Source organism: Sciurus carolinensis, chromosome 11, assembly GCF_902686445.1.
Source record: "Sciurus carolinensis chromosome 11, mSciCar1.2, whole genome shotgun sequence".
NCBI lineage: Eukaryota > Metazoa > Chordata > Mammalia > Rodentia > Sciuridae > Sciurus > Sciurus carolinensis.
This window is the reverse complement of record NC_062223.1, coordinates 114704913-114719097: the sequence shown is the minus strand read 5'-3', so window position 1 is coordinate 114719097 and position 14185 is coordinate 114704913.

Below are 14185 nucleotides of genomic sequence, written 5' to 3'. Positions count from 1 at the left end.
AGGGCATCCCTTAGAAGGTGGTGGAAGCTGGGACTCTCTTTCCTTTGCAAGGTTGTTTTGATCATTTGAAATGTCATTTCCATTATTTTTCATAGCCATGAGGCCTTTAAGGTTTGGAAGAATGGCTTCATGGCCATTTGAACTGCTTCCTTAATTCCCATCTTTCCTTGTTCCAGTCCACTTTGCATACAGTTGCTATGCAATTTCTATTTAAATCTTGTCTCTAGCCTACTCAAAAATCCTCAAAGGTTGTGGCATCTCTATTGTCCTTCTCTGACTGACTGGCTAGTCTTCTTCTGCTCCCTCCCCTCATTGTTCCAGTCTCTCTCATCCATTGCTTCTGCCTGTTCCTACCACAGGGGCAGAGAGCCTGCTCCTTATAGGCTTAGTCTAGTGTGGTCTACACCAGTGAGAGACTGGCCTGCAAATGATGGATTTGCTTTTCCACCAATGAGCACAGCATGGATTAGACCCCCTGTCCAGAGGGCCCAGCTATCACCAGACTACTGCCTTGCTAATCAAACCCCAACTTTGGTTTTCCTGAAGTACATTGTCTTTAACCCCCTGGGCTGATTTGGAAAGATCACAGCCTCAAATAAATACAAGCTTTTTTGATTGACATAGCATGTGCAGCTCAAAATCTGCCTCTAGTTTTATAGGAATTAGTAGCCCATAATACTTAAGGTCTAGGGACAAATGCTTTGATCTTGACCTTTAGATTCCTTTGTCATCTTGGCTAGTTATTTAATTCAGGTATCATTTCCTCATTGACAAAATTAGGAGCACGATGGCACCTACTTCATTTGTGATGTTAACTGAGATGCTAGATATGAGGTATCAGCAGCGAGCGGGGCCCACAGTTAAGTAGAGTTATTATTACGCTATTTCCCAGTTAGTGTTGACAGAGCCAATAAATGGCAAGACTTAATGTATGCATAGGTAGGTAACAATTTCTTGCACTGTGACAGTCCCTTTCCTTCTCTAGATAACCTACTGCAAACAAAAAACAAAACAGAACCCACAAAAACATATTGTCTTTTTGGACCTACCACTATTAGAAAAGTGTTCATTTTCGTAAAGGCACTGCCTCTCCAGGATCCTACTGGCCTACTGGACGATTCTGATCTATCCAGGAGACACACTCTCTTGTCTCTTCCCTCCCCTCGCTCCTGGTGGTCGTGGGGAGGCAACATCTGCCCACACTTCCTGGGGGTGTGAGCCAGCTGCCCCGGAGCAGAGCAATGTTCTCCTGCAATGGCCCACAACATTATGGCTCCCCAGGGACCTGTGGCAGCGGGGCAGGCCAGGGCTGAGTAGGCTGAGAACGCTCAAGGGCAGTGCTGAGTGGCTGCTGGCCAGAGTGGCCCATCTGTTAGGTTGGCCAGAGGGCAGGAGACAGGCATCATGCAGCCCGTTCCTGGGAAGACACTTTCTCTATTTAAAACAAAACAAACAAACAAAAAAATCCAAAGCATGGCCTGATGCCAACCGAAATTCTGAGTATGAATTTGGTGGGTGGAGTCACATTGTTATTATTATTATTATTATTTTTGCTGTTACATTCAGTTATGAGGGAATGGTTCTGGATTCCATCAGAGATCTGACTTGAGAACCCATCCTGCTGCAGAAGCAATATGCCTCCTCAGAACCCAGAAGTTCCATGGTTTATTTGGACGTCTTCTACTGGACTCTGTTCTCTGGAGAACTGTGACCTTCATATTCGTGTTCACTCTGAACCCTCTGGCTTCTTTCCCCTTTTCTACCTCCTATTCCAAATCTATCCACAGTTAGATAAGGGGCTGCCCCAGAGTCACAGTCATTTCTTCCAAAAAGTATTCCTTTTTTTTTAACTTCTTCTTCTGTATTTTGAAGTTTGGACTTCATTTCCTAAATAATACATGAGTGCATTTTTTTGTTCAGATAAAAAACAATATAGAATTAGGTGGAGCAAAACACGAGATCCATCTGTCCTCCTGCAAACCTGCCACCTCATGGCTTCTCCAGAGGCCTCCTGTTAGCACAGGTTAGCACTGCCTACAGTGAGGTAGGCAAGCCTCCTCCCTATTTGTTGGTATCTATATGAGCATATGCAACCTTTTGTGGGAGCTGTGTTTTATCTAGTTTTTATTTTAATCACACTTTTCTAGGCACATGGTGCAGAGAATCAGCTGTTCTTCTAGGCTTATCCTGAAGAACCAAGTCCTCCTCCATCCCCTTCTGGAAACAACCACTCTCAAGTCTCTTTACTGAGTCTTTTGATATTTTTTTCCATATTGCTAAATAGATTTCTTATATTGGTTACTTAAGTTTCTCATTCCAGGTATAATCCCTCTCTATCTTTCTCTCTGAGATGGGTCTTGCAGAGTTGCCCAGTCTGGCTTTGAACTCCTAGGCTTAAGGGATTCTACTACCTTACTCTCCGAGTCACTCATACCACCGGGCCCAGCTTCAGAAATAATCATTTGACTCCCCATATTGAAAACAAGGATTTGCTTATCTTTGGTCCCCCACTGCACACCCATACTGATGTTTTGTGTTTACATTATTATGATTATTGTAAGCCATGTGGTACACGATGTCTACTCTCTCTACATGTTGTTCCCTGGAGTTAATAATTGCCTTGCTTGTTTATTTTCCCCTGTTATTATCAATAATTCAACCTCAAATACTTCCCTGGTTGCATAAATTTCCTCTCAGTATGTTTAAGCGCATTAGTTATTTAGTCAGTATCTGTTATGGACTGAATGTTTATGCCTGCTTCCAGATTTATATGCTGAGATCCCAGGTGGTGGTCCTAGGAGGTGAGGCTTTTGGAGGTCATATGGGTGGGTAGGGTAGTTCCTTATGCGTAAGAATAGTGCACTTATATTTAAAAAGGACCCCAGAGAACCCTCTCCCATTCTCTTCCTGCCACGTGAAGACACAGTGGGGACTTGGCAGTCTGTAAACTGAAGGGGGCCCTCATCAGCACCCAACAGGCTGGCAGCTTGACCTGAGGCATCCAGACTCCAGAACTGTGAGAAAGAAATTTCTGTTGTTTAGAAGCCACCCAGTCCAGGGTACTTTGTTGTTGCCACCCAAATGAACTAAGATGCCGTCAGCATCTTCGAGAAACTCATCTAGAGCCTTTCAACCCGCTCCTGTCTGGGCCAGTGGGTCTCAGGCTGCTGTGCGTGCGCCTGTCATAGAGGGCTTTGCTTTCCCCAGCCTCCGGAGGGTGTCCTTTGCTTCTCTTACACAGGATCCCATGTGGCTGCATGATTTTTGAACCCCTTCTCTTCCTGTTATTGATTTGTTTCTTGCTTTGAGAGTGTACATGCTTCAGTTGTTTCTTGAAAGAAGATACGTGGGTGTTCATTCGCTCATTACATCTCATTGAATACCCATGGAGAATTCTAGAAGAAAATGTTTCATATGTGTTCTAGGTGCTGGAGACACGTCAGTGAACCAAGTCCAAGATCCCTGTCTTTGAGGACCATTCATTTTAGCAGAGAAAGTTCGATAAGAAAAATTAAACATGACGAATATGAAAACTACATAGAATATTAGAAAGTGGTAAGTTGCAAAGAGGAAAAAAGTAGATCAGGAAGAGAGCAGGGGACAGGCCTGCCCCTGATGTCCGTGGAGTTTTGGAGCAAGAGTTCAAGTGAGGACCCATTCGATTGTGTCATGTTAGACTTGTGTTATGTCTAGATCTATATCCACATGAATTTAGGAGCAATATGTGCCCTTTCATATTGCAAAATATTCTTTAGCTACCATTTGCAACTGCTCTATCTTTTGAATTTATGTGTACCTTGGAACCACAAATTGAAATTCAAAAAGAAGCAAAGAAATGGATGTACAGCACCACTAGAAAATGTTACTTTCTTGTGTAAGAATCTATTGCATCCATGCTATCTATGGAAAAGGATTTGACAAGTTAATTAATTTGTCTCTTACTTAAGTGTTTCTGCCGCTCAAATCCTGCCTGTACTCCAAAGCAGTGTCCCTCTTTGAAGTTGGCAGTGGCCCAATCCACAAACCTTCCTGGCATTCAGACATGGTTTCCTTTTATTTCAAGGACATGGAGAAGCAGATGGAGACATGCGTCTTCCTGGGGCCTGACTGGTGCCAGTCCTGGGAGCGGATGTTTCCAGTCACAGACAGTGCTGGGCCAGCTCGGAGGCCAGGGGCCAACGAATGAGAGATCCAGTTAGTCTTCAAATGTGTGTGTGTGTGTGTTTATGAGACATTGGGCCCTTCAAAAGTTAGGACCCAGATTAGAGGCTTCATAGCCTGAATCTTGGTGCGGTATTGGAATCGGGATCACTAGGGTAGGGTTGGAGAGGATGATGTGAGAGAAGACTTCAAGGAGGTGCAGCAAGTAGTCATAATGTTATTTTCAGGAAGAACATTTCATATAGAAAGAATAACTAGTAAAAAGGCCCTCGTTATTAAATTTGGGGAAAGTGTTCTAGGAAGTTTTTTTTTTTTTTAGAATTTTGAAGAAATGATTCCACCTGCTGGGTGTGGTGATACCCCAGCAACTCAGGAGGCGGTGGCAGGAGGGTCACAGGTTCAGGACCAGCTTCAGCAACTTAGGGAAGCCCCAAGCAACTGATAATGTCTCAAAAATAAAAAAATAATGAAGTAAAAAGGGTTGGGGATGAGGCTCCGTGTTAAAGCACCCTGGTTTCGATTCCCAGTAACAAATTAAAACAAAACAAAAAAATCTCAAACAAACAAAGAAGAAGAAATTGCTCCACTGTATCCATTCTCTGATAGATGTTGAAAAATGGTTACAATCCTGATTCTTTAATTTTTTGTTTATTTATTATTTTGTACTGGGGAGTGAACCCAGGGTTGCTTTACCACTGAGCTACATCCCTAGTCCTTTTTATTTACTTTTATTTTTTTAAATTTTGAGTCGGGGTCTCACCAAGTTACTGAGGCTGGCCTTCAACTTTCAATCTTCCTGCCTTAGCCTCTGGAGCCACTGGGATTACAGGCAGGTGCCACTGTGCTCGACACCATCCTGATTCTTGATCCTTTGTAAGTAACCTTTTGCTCTATGGTAAACTGTAGGGTCTTTTTTTTAAAATAAATATTTGTGGAATGAATGATTAAGTAATAGAATGCACTATTCTGGTGTTTTAGTGGGCTCTTTTACTGCTGTGACTAAATAACCAGACCAGCACAACTATAAAGGAGGAAGAGTTTATCTGAGGGCTCACAGTTTCAGAGGTCTTAGTCCACAGAAGGGTGGCTCCATTCCTCAGGTTCAAGGTGAGACAGAACATCATGGCAGAAGAGTGTGGCAGAGGGGAGCAGCTCACATCATCAAGAAGCAGAGAAAGAGACTCCACTTTCCAGATACAAAATATCTACCCCATAGCCACGCCCCCAGTGAACTACTCTCTCTAGCCACACACTACCTGCCTCCAGTTACCACTCAGTTAATCCCATCAGGGATAAATTCACTGATTGGGTTAAGACTCTCACAACCCAATCATTTCTCCTCTGAACCTTCTTGCATTGTCTCACACGTGAGCTTGTGGGGGACACCTCACATCCAAACCATAACAACTGGTGATGCAACAGAGAATAAAACAGAAAAATTCCTACCCTCACAGAGCTTACTCTTTAGCAAACGGGAAAGGCCATGAACAAAATGAGTAAAAGAGTGTGTTGAATGATGATAAATGCTATCGGGAAAAATAAAATGGGAACTAGGGATAGGTGATACCTGTGAGTGGGGACTAGGAGTAGTTACAATTTTAAATAAGGTGATCAAGGAATGCCACACTAAGAAGAGGACTGGTTTTCATTTTATTTTATTTTTAACTGAGAAATGCTAATTGTACATTGTAATGTATGAAGTTGCTCCCCCGCCCATCAGGTACAGCCATTTTGCCCGCCTCCCAACCACTTGTCAATCTGTGAACATCCTAGCTAGCTATTGGTTCATCAGTCAGCTTGCAAGTATCCTTCTTCCATATTGGTCCCCTGTTAGCCCGGCAGAATTCAACTGTTTTACTGTAGCTTCCCCACCATCTTTTTCCCATTCTTCTGTCTGTCCTACAGTTTTCTCTATCCTCCTGGCTTTCCACTCTCTCTAGCACGCGCCCTTTCTTTTCCTTTCTATTTTCCTCTCATTTTCTCTCTTACTCTGCAGGGAGACACTCTGTTTGCTTAATAAACTCCCTTATGTGATTTCCCGTGTCCGGCGTGGTTCCGTGGAAATTCCTTACATACATACTTATGGCATATGATGTGATGTTTTGATACATGTATGCATTGTGTAATGATCAAATCAGAGTAGTTAGCATATCCATCACCTCAGACATTGATCTTTTTTTTTATGGTGAGAACATTCAAAATCTTCTATTTTGAAACACACAATACCTTATTGTTAATTTTAGTCACTCTACTATGCAATAGAACATCAGAACTTATTCCTGCTATCTAATTGTACCTTTGCACTGCTGACCAACATCTCCCTTCCCCAATCCCAGCCTCTGGTAACCACCATGAGTTTAACTTTTTAGGATTCTACCCACTTGTGAGTTTATATGTATTTGTCCTTTGATTCCTGGCTTATTTCACTTGTCAAATCTTATAGGTTATTTCATGTTGTTTCAAATGACAGAATATTCTTTTTGAAAAAAATTTTTTAGTGGATGAATGGTAGTATTCTATCGTGTATATGTACCACATTTTCATTACTCATTCATCTATTGATGGACATTTAGGTTGTTTTGATATATCGGCTATTGTGAATAGTGCTGTAATAAACATGGAAGTGCAGGTGTCTCATAAGCACACCAATTTCAATTCCTTTAGATACATAGTCAGTGGTGGGATAGCTGGGTCATGATGTGGTAATTCCTCTCTTAGTTTGATATTTCTAACTAAAATGTCCCTAAAGAGCTAAGGGAGCAAGCGATGTGGATATCTGGAAAAACAGTATTTCAAGCAAAAGTGTAAATTCCTGTAGGACAGAGCTTGTCCAGTGTGGTCCAGGGACATCAGGAGACCAATGCCACTGGAGCAGAGTGAGCAAAGGATCCAGGGGCAGGATGACGTATAGGAGTAAGGTGGCCTCTGAGGCCAGTGAACGGATTTTGTTTCCTTACTCCAAGTGAAAAGAGAAGCATTAAACCAAATTCTGGTTCTCTTTGAAGTTGGGGCCAGATGAGTTTTTTTTTTTTACCATTGTTCTTATTGATGTAGGGATGTGTGAGAAAGAAAAGAGAATTGATTAACATTTATTTTTCTTTTGAACAAGTGTAAAGAGGAAGGTGTCACTGAATGGGCTGGGGAAGCGTTCAGGAATTACATGTCTGGAGGGGGTGGGAGAGCACAGAAAGGAGCTGGTTGATTGGTTTCAGCAACTTGTAAGTCATAGGAGTCCTTGAAAAGAGCAGTTTTAGTGCAGGCAAAAGCCCTGATGGGTCCATGTAGGGGGAGATGGGTGGAGGATATCAGAGCCAGTTGAAACAAATCTTTGTAAGTGTTTATAAACAGGAGAAAAAGAAGTGGGTGACTGTGGGAAGGAAACAGAATATTTGTTTAGTAACTGGGAATTCATAGCCTTCAGTTCTGGAAATTTTTCTTAAATTATTATTATTATTTTTGCCTTCATGATTTCCCCCTCTTCCAAGTTTTTCTATTTTCTCCTGAAACTCTATTATCTGAATTTTGGATTACCTTTCTTATTTTCCTACCTATTTGCCCTTTTCTTCTAATTTCTGAATTTTTTTTCTGAATTTTCTCCTACCAGTCTTAACATTTCTGTATGTCTCTTTATAATGGCATTCCGTTCTTGCTTTATGATTATAATATAGTCACTTATTTCTATGAAATTTTAATGATAATTATATTTTATTTTATTATTTGGTACCGGGGATAGAACCCAGGGATGCTTAACCACTGAACCAAATCCCCAGTCCTTTTTTATATTTTATTTAGAGATAAGGTCTCAGCTGAGTTGCTTAGGGCCTTGCTAAGTTGCTGAGGCTGGCTTTGAACTCGTGATCCTTGTGCCTCAGCCTCTCCAGCCCCTGGGATTACAGGGGTGTGCCACCACGTCCAGCTTAATGATGATTTAAAATGAATGTTTGTTTTCTTGAATTGTTTCTGCTTCCTCAATTATTTTTCTTTCCCTGTTTTTTGGATCCATGCTATTTATATTACTTTCTCAAATGCCTCATGATTTTTGGTTGTCTGTTCACATTTAAGACTGGGACACTTAAAAGCGTATGTGGAAGAACTTGTCAGCTGTCTTTGCTGTGAGCTCTGTCTGGGCTGTCATATTGTGGGAATCCCCCGCTTTACTTTCTTTGAAGACTCTTTGGTGGTTACATTAGCGTAGACTCTTTTGGTTTCCTGTTTGGCAGTGAACGCCTTGATGCCAGCTTACTGGGAGTCAAGTGGGGCAAGAGAGTTAGAAGTCAGTTCTCAATAGTCTGATGCAAATTTTTATTTGATTTCTCTGATTTTGCTGTAGTACTCTTACCTTCAGCACGCCTGTTTGGCATTTTCCATAGAATAAACTTCCAGTTTATGGAGAAGGGTTATATTTACGACTGCTAAAAGTAGAAAAGAGATTCTGCTTTTATAAACCAACTTCCACCCAATCCTCATCTTTTAAACTCACCTTTACTCCCTGTTTTAGTCAGATTTGCATCCTGGTGACCAAAATATCTGACAAAAACAATTCTGGCGAAGGAAAATTTTATTTGCTTGTGCAGTTTCAGAGGTCTCAGTCCTTAAAGGGCCAACTCCATTGCTCTGGGTTCAAGGCGAGGCCCATCATGGAGGAAGGGCCCAGTGGAGGAAAGCTGGTCCGCTCATTGCAGAGCCAGGAAGAAGAGAGGGAAGGGGGAAGGGGCTGCAGGGAATACTCACCCTTTCAGGGTACACCCAGTGATCCACCTCCTCCAGCCACCCTCTCATTCCCCATCCCCTACAGCTACCACCCTGTCAGTCCATTCAAAGGCGGAGGACTGATCAGGTCACAGCTCTCACAATCCGATCATTTCTCCTCCGAAAGTTCCTGCATCAACAGGAGTTTGAGGGCTCACCTCTCTCCAAACCATTACACTTCCCACTTCCAAAAATTCCTTATGTTGCCACTTCCTGAGCCTTTGGGGGATCTGCAACATGACTTGAGCTGCTTTTGGCTTCTTTAGTGAAGGTTTAAGATTCAGTGCTTGGGCTGGGGTTGCAGCTCAGTAGTACAGTACTTGTCTAGCACGTGTGAGGCACTGGGTTTGATCCTCACCACCACATAAAAATAAAAAAATAAAGGTATTGTGTCCAAAAAAAAAAAAAAAAAAAAGATTCAGTGCTCTCCCAATTGCTGAGTCAGGGGCTACCTGTCCATCTGTTTTTCTCTGCTTTTGATATTTTATTGTGGTTTTCTCTCCTGTACTTCTTTAAAAATTTGTTTTAATTAGTTATACATGACAGCAAAATGCATTTTGACGCATTGTACATAAATGGAGCTCGACTTCTCCTTCCTCTGACTGTATATGGTGCAGAGTCACACCGTTGGTGCAATCATGCATGTATATAGGGTGATACTGTCTGTCTCATTCCACCATCCTTCTCACCCCACACCCTCTCCCGTACTCTTTAACTTCATGAGTTTATTCCCAAAACTAAAAGAAACAAAACAAAACAAAACAAAACAAAAACCTAAATAATAAAATGAAATAAAAACATGAAATTTGGAAGACAGCAAAGTCAAATGTGTATGTTAAATTCTCTTATCCTCTGTCTCTAAGGGGGGAAACCCCAAATGTTAGCCTTTAAATTTTTTCAGTGTTTATTTTGTAGAGATCTGAAGAAATTGGATTTTGCTTATTAAAATTGTACACTTTTTATTAGAATATTATCGTCATACATAGTAGTTGGGTTCACCCTAACAAAATCATAAACGCATGGAATTTGATTTCAGTTCACGTTCCTTCACTTTCCCTCCTTCTAGTTTCCTTCTTCTACTCTACTGGTCTTCCTTTTGCTCATCTACTTATTTATTTTTAATTGATTCTTTCTACTTACTCATAAAGGTGAAATTCCCTGTGGTATATTTATATATGCACTTAGCATGATTTTTAAAGATTCATTCTGCATTTCCTTCCCTTTCCCATCCCTCCTCTTTCCCTCTCCATCTTCAAACAGAGGAATGTGAACTAATTAAATTCCATGCATGTATGATGGTCCCTATATCTTTATGATATCTGATCCTCCCCTTCTTTCCCTTTATTTTGCTCTAGCTTCTACATATGTGAGAAAACACTGGACCCTTGCTTTTCTGAGTCTGACCTATTTCATTTAGCATGATTTTCTCCATTTCCATTCCTTTACCAGCAAATGACATAATTTCATTCTTTTTTACGGCTGAGTAAAACTCCATTGTGCACTTATTACCACAGTTTCTTAATCCATTCATCTATTATTGATAGGCATCTGGGTTGATTACAAAGTTTGGTTATCGTGAGTTGTGTACACATTGATGTGGCTGAGTCCCTACAGTATGCTGATTTTAGTTCTTTTGGATAAATACCAAGGAGTGAGATAGCTGGGCATATGGTGGTTCTCTTCCTAGTTTGAGGAATCTTCATATGGCTTCCCAGAGTGGATGTATTGGTCTGCGGTCCCACCAGTAATGTGCAAGTATATACAGTTTCTTCATACTCACATTAGCACTTTTAACCTTTATTTATTTATGTTTTACATTTTGCAGTCTGATCTTCATTCCTGACTGTAGCATCAACTGCTCATTTACAATAGAAATAATTTAGATAACTATTGTTACAAATCCTGTCAAAATATATGCATGTTTCTCATTTACAAGTCTGTAAACTATTTCTAACTTTTGTATGCTGTCTCAAGCTTTTATTTTTAAAATTTCACACCTGTAGAAAAAATTAAAAAACAACCCTCAGCACAACCTCAACTGGACTTGAGTTTGCAGCTGACGACATCTTGCCACATCTGCCTGGGCTTTCTTGCTCTGTCTCTGTCACTACACACACACACTTTTTATTTCACAATCGTTTGAATGTAAGTTGCAGATATCATGATCCTTTAATTCCTAAATTTTCACCATGGTTTTTCTAATAAGAATTATTTCCTATGTAACTATATCATTATCATGCCTGAGACGTTTAGTATTAATGCAATAACACTGTTTTTCACTTATAGTCAATTTCAAGTTTTCTGATTGATGCAAACAATTTCTTTAAATTTCTTTGCTCCTGACTGAATCCCAAGTTCAACCAAGGATCAGGTCCTGCACTTGATTATCAGTTATTTTTAGACTCTTTTCATATAGAACATTCCCCCATCTGTGTGTGCGTTTGTGGGCGCATACATACATGTGGATTCTGTGACATTATTATCTTGAAGAGATCAGATTAGATTTTTTGTAGCATATCTCATAACTGGGTTTGCATGATAATTTCTTCTTGATTAGGTTCTATCTATCTATCTATCTATCTATCTATCTATCTATCTATCTATCTATCTATCATCTACCAAGAGTAGCATGTGGTGGATGCTGAATACTCTCATGAGTTCCATCAGGAGGCATAAAACATTCTGTTCTATTATTGGTGAAACTGAATTTGACTGCTTCGATAAGGTGGAGTCTTCCAGATGTCTTTATTTTAAAGGCAAAGCATTATCTTTTTGTGTAAGTATAAACTGGTGCTGAGGAAGAGGAGGCACTTTGAAGTTATATAAATATACCAACCCCAACTGTCTGAACCCACTGAGTTCAGTGTCCATTGAGCATCCTGGCCTGAAGAAATCACTGTATTCTTACTCTATCATTCTTTCTGCCTTGATTAGATGGCTTTCTAGTGTAATAAAGAACTTTTTTCTCCCACTGTTGCCTCCTTTTTTCTCTCCCTCTCTCTGAATTTCACTATAAATTCATGGGTTTTTTGTTCAATTCTATAATCAATTATCTTCACTAGTAATTTTGACGCTCAAAGAGTCCAACATTTAGCATCTCCTAACACATTTCTAATTAGAGCCCTTTCAAACCAATTCCTCTGTCTTTTGGCTATATTGGTAGTTCTCATTCAGTCTTTGAGTACCCGAACCACCTTTTTTTCTTTTTTTTCCGGTATTGGAGATTGAAACCAGGGCACTCTTATACTGAGCTACATCCCCAGTTATTTATTTTTGTTTTTTGATTTTGAGACAGGGTCTTGCTAAGTTACAGAGGCTGGCCTTGAATTTGTGATCCTCCTGCTTCAGCCTCCCGATTTGCTGGGATCATACATGTTGACTACTGTGCCTGGCAATCTCCTTTACTTTCTAGCACTGAAAATATTCTAAGCTCTTTGTCATTTATTTGCTTCAGATCTGCAATCAATCGTTTCTTTAGGGCGTCCTAGTTTCTTTCAGTGAAGACTAGTAATTATAAGTCATGTAGCCAGCATTAAGTTTCACTGTTTGTTGTTTTTTATGTAAGGAAGAAAGAGAAATAGGAAAGTTTCATATGTGTATGTATGTGTTTGCTTATTTTGCAAAGAGCAATTTGATAATGATAAATGAGAAACAAATGGAAATAGTTATCTATGGGAATAGTTATAAATGGGAATGGAGTGGAGAAAGAGCCACAGACATGAGACTGCTCTGGGGACACCAGTTAACAGGGGTCATTTCCTTCTCCACAATGAGAACTCTGTTCCTCAAAACATCGCTGTTTATTCATTTAACATATTTACCGTGTAAAAGTTTGTTTTATGATATCAATACAGCCTCTAACAACAGACTTATGAAATGAAAGTTTAAGATTTCTTTGCTTTTTTTCTTTCTTTTAAAAATCTTAGAATATGTGCCACAATATGTATACAGCCAGAGTACCGTGTTCAGAAGCTACTTCAAAAATCCTTTTTCTGTAGTGGTCATGCTATTGATTTGATATAGTTAGATACGTTAAATATCTTAAGCTTGGGTTCAGCTTTAGGACTTTCTTTTTCCATTTTTTTGTTATAATTTTATTTTTGAATAAGTAAAAGGTTACATGGCCCAGCAGTCAAAACCACGTAAGTTATATTCAGAGGAGGCTCACTCCCAGCCCCATCTTCCACACTATTCTTGGGACCCACTGTAGATAATGATTTTTATTTGTTTCTAGCTTGTCTTTATTGAGTTTCTTTCTGCAAAAGTAGGGGCTTTTAGCAGTCTAACACACATAATATGTAAAGCAATGTATGAAAAGGACATAATATATAAAACTCTTCTGCACTTTAAAAATTAAAGTGCTTTAATTGATTAAAAATTAATCTTAGAAATCATTTCCTATCCATCAGTGGAGTTCTGTTCCAGTCTGTTACTGTTGTGTGCCATATTTCACTGCATAATTGTTGACACTGCATTAACTTACGTCTGTGCATCCTAATCTTAAACCAAAGACGGTTCAGTAATAAATTATTTTTAAATAATACTGACAATTAAAAAAATTTCACATAATGGTTGCTCCACACTTTTTTGGTAAATAATTTGTCATTTTGTGAAATAAAGTGGCAATGAGCTGTGAGAGTATGAATCATAGTTTATTATCTAGTCTCCTATGGATAGATATTTGAATTGCTTCCAGTACTTTGCTGTTATAAATAACGCTTCAGTGCATAACTGTGTACACATGTTGTTTTGTATTTGTGGAATAACTTCTGCTCCTTCCTATCTTTCTTCTCCTTTTGGTATTCTCATTATGCATATGTTATACCTTTTGGTAATTTGTAATTGTCCCCAGTTCTAAAATGTTCTTTTTAAAAAAACTCAATTTGTTCTTTTTTAAATCTTTTTTTCCTTTGTCTTTCAGTTTGGGAGATCTCTACTCAGGTGTGTTTGAGCTCACTGAGTCTTTCCTTGGCTGTGTCCATCTGGTCTACTGATGAGACTACCAAAAGCATTCTTTAGGGGCCGGTTCTTCAGGGGCAGAGCTGAGAGGTAGAGTGCTCATTTAGCGTAGGTGAGACCCTGGGTTTGAGCTCCAGCACTACAAAAAACCAAACCAAAATAAAAATAGTCTTCATATTTGTAACCCTGTTTTTGATTTCTAGTATTTCTGTTTGCCTACATTGCCCATCTGTTCTTACAGATGGACCCTTTTTCCTTTAGACCTCTAAAGGAGGTATCGATCAGTTCTTTTAAATCCTTGGTATGATAATTCCAA